This window comes from Vanacampus margaritifer, unplaced genomic scaffold, assembly GCF_051991255.1.
Source record: "Vanacampus margaritifer isolate UIUO_Vmar unplaced genomic scaffold, RoL_Vmar_1.0 HiC_scaffold_55, whole genome shotgun sequence".
Lineage (NCBI taxonomy): Eukaryota > Metazoa > Chordata > Actinopteri > Syngnathiformes > Syngnathidae > Vanacampus > Vanacampus margaritifer.
In genome coordinates, this window is record NW_027520765.1 from 117,501 (window position 1) to 120,861 (window position 3,361).

Below are 3,361 nucleotides of genomic sequence, written 5' to 3' on the forward strand. Positions count from 1 at the left end.
CGCCCGAACACCGGCGCGAGGCCGGCCGGCGGGGGCCCTCCGAAGGCGGGTCTTGCATGCGGCTCGTAACGTGGGAGAAGGTGGGTGGGCGCATTTTGGGGGGGGTTAAATGTGCTGAGGCAGGCCGCCCATAGTGCTCTTATCTCGGCCTTGGCAAGCGAGAATCCCCCTGGGAAGTGGCACTCTGAAAATATTTCGAAAAGAGCAGACTTTGAAAATTTTTGAGAACCAGGATTTGGGGGGGGCCAAATGTGCTGAGGCAGGCCGCCCATAGTGCTCTTATCTCGGCCTTGGCAAGCGAGAATCCCCCTGGGAAGTGGCACTCTGAAAATATTTCGAAAAGAGCAGACTTTGAAAATTTTTGAGAACCAGGATTTGGGGGGGCCAAATGTGCTGAGGCAGGCCGCCCATAGTGCTCTTATCTCGGCCTTGGCAAGCGAGAATCCCCCTGGGAAGTGGCACTCTGAAAATATTTCGAAAAAAGCAGACTTTGAAAATTTTTGAGAACCAGGATTTGGGGGGGCCAAATGTGCTGAGGCAGGCCGCCCATAGTGCTCTTATCTCGGCCTTGGCAAGCGAGAATCCCCCTGGGAAGTGGCACTCTGAAAATATTTCGAAAAAAGTTGACTTTGAAAATTTTTGAGAACCAGGATTTGGGGGGGCCAAATGTGTTGAGGCAGGCCGCCCATAGTGCTCTTATCTCGGCCTTGGCAAGCGAGAATCCCCCTGGGAAGTGGCACTCTGAAAATATTTCGAAGAAAGTTGACTCTGAAAATTTTTCGTCTTAAAAAGCTCGCTCCTGATATTGTACCCCATACATTTTGAGGTTTGGGGGCAAACCTCTCGAATGGGGGGACGAGGTCCCCTATCTACAGCGCCCCTAATGGCGGCAGGTGGTACTGGCCCCCTGGTCACCCGGCCATTGAAAATGAATGGGCCCCATTCATTTCCTATGGCATTTTTCGACGCCTGGTCACCCGGCCATTGAAAATGAATGGGGCACTTCCAGGGGGGGCTCTGGCTCGCCCAGGCCGAAATAGGAGCACTATGGGCGGCCTGCCTGAGCAGATTTGCCCCCCCAAATCCTGGTTCTCAAAAATTTTCAAAGTCATCTTTTTTCGAATTATTTTCAGAGTGCCACTTCCAGGGGGGTGCTCTGGCGCGCCCAGGCCGAAATAGGAGCACTATGGGCGGCCTGCCTCAGCACATTTGCCCCCCCCAAATCCTGGTTCTCAAAAATTTTCAAAGTCATTTTTTTTTAATTATTTTCAGAGTGCCACTTCCAGGGGGGTGCTCTGGCGCGCCCAGGCCGAAATAGGAGCACTATGGGCGGCCTGCCTCAGCACATTTGCCCCCCCCAAATCCTGGTTCTCAAAAATTTTCAAAGTCAACTTTTTTTGAATTATTTTCAGAGTGCCACTTCCAGGGGGGTGCTCTGGCGCGCCCAGGCCGAAATAGGAGCACTATGGGCGGCCTGCCTCAGCACATTTGCCCCCCCCCCAAATCCTGGTTCTCCAAAAATTTCAAAGTCAACTTTTTTTGAAATATTTTCAGAGTGCCACCTCTGGAGCCTCTGCAGCGGGGGCTCTCGCCTGCCTGGTCACCCGTCATTCATTTCAATGGGGGGGGGGGGATATGGACGCCTGGTCACCCGGCATTCATTTCAATGGGGAGATTGGAGCCCTGGGCATCCGGCCTTCATTTCAATGGGGGATTTGGACGTCTGGTCACCCGCCATTCATTTCAATGGGGAGATTGGAGCCCTGGGCACCCGGCCTTCATTTCAATGGGGGATTTGGACGCCTGGTCACCCGCCATTCATTTCAATGGGGGGATTTGGACGCCTGGTCACCCGGCATTCATTTCAATGGGGAGATTGGAGCCCTGGGCATCCGGCCTTCATTTCAATGGGGGATTTGGACGTCTGGTCACCCGCCATTCATTTCAATGGGGAGATTGGAGCCCTGGGCACCCGGCCTTCATTTCAATGGGGGATTTGGACGCCTGGTCACCCGGCCTTCATTTCAATGGGGAGATTGGAGCCCTGGGCACCCGGCCTTCATTTCAATGGGGGATTTGGACGCCTGGTCACCCGCCATTCATTTCACTGGGGAGATTGGAGCCCTGGGCACACGGCCTTCATTTCAATGGGGGATTTGGACGCCTGGTCACCCGCCATTCATTTCACTGGGGAGATTGGAGCCCTGGGCACCCGGCCTTCATTTCAATGGGGGATTTGGACGCCTGGTCACCCGCCATTCATTTCAATGGGGAGATTGGAGCCCTGGGCACCCGGCCTTCATTTCAATGGGGGATTTGGACGCCTGGTCACCCGCCATTCATTTCACTGGGGAGATTGGAGCCCTGGGCACCCGGCCTTCATTTCAATGGGGGATTTGGACGCCCGGTCACCCGCCATTCATTTCAATGGGGAGATTGGAGCCCTGGGCACCCGGCCTTCATTTCAATGGGGGATTTGGACGCCCGGTCACCCGGCATTCATTTCAATGGGGAGATTGGAGCCCTTGGCACCCGGCCTTCATTTCAATGGGGGATTTGGACGCCCGGTCACCCGCCATTCATTTCAATGGGGAGATTGGAGCCCTGGGCACCCGGCCTTCATTTCAATGGGGGATTTGGACGCCCGGTCACCCGCCATTCATTTCAATGGGGAGATTGGAGCCCTGGGCATCCGGCCTTCATTTCAATGGGGGATTTGGACGCCTGGTCACCCGCCATTCATTTCAATGGGAAGATTGGAGCCCTGGTCAATCCCTGAAGAGAGACGCTCTCCCCCTGGTCCATGGCGCTCTCCCCCTGGTCCATGGAGTCCCGCAAACGGCCAGCATCAAGCCCCGAAGACAGGCGCTCTCCCACTGGTCCGTGGAGCCCCGAAGACACGCGCCAACAGCCAGCATCAAGCCCCCAAAGAGAGGCGCTCTCCCCCTGGTCCTTGGAGCCCCGCCGACGGCCAGCGACAAGCCCCGAAGTGAGGCGCTCTCCTCCTTGTTCGGCACATGCACGCACACACACCCCTCCGCACGAGCCCCTGTGCGCCCGGCGCGCCCGCAGTTGGAAGAAGGGAAAGAGGGGGAAGAGCTGGAAGTGCTGGAAGTGCTGGAAGTGCTGAAAGTGCTGAAAGTGCTGAAAGTGCTGAAAGTAAAGGGGAAAGCGGACAGCGGCCAGCGGACAGCGGCCAGCGGACAGCGGCCAGCGGACAGCGGCGACAGGCCAAATGTGCTGAGGGCGGCCGCCTATAGTGCTCCTATTTCGGCTATGGCAGGCGCTCTCCCCCTGGTCCATGGCGCTTTCCCCCTGGTCCATGGAGCCCCGCCAACAGCCAGCAACAAGCCCCAAAGAG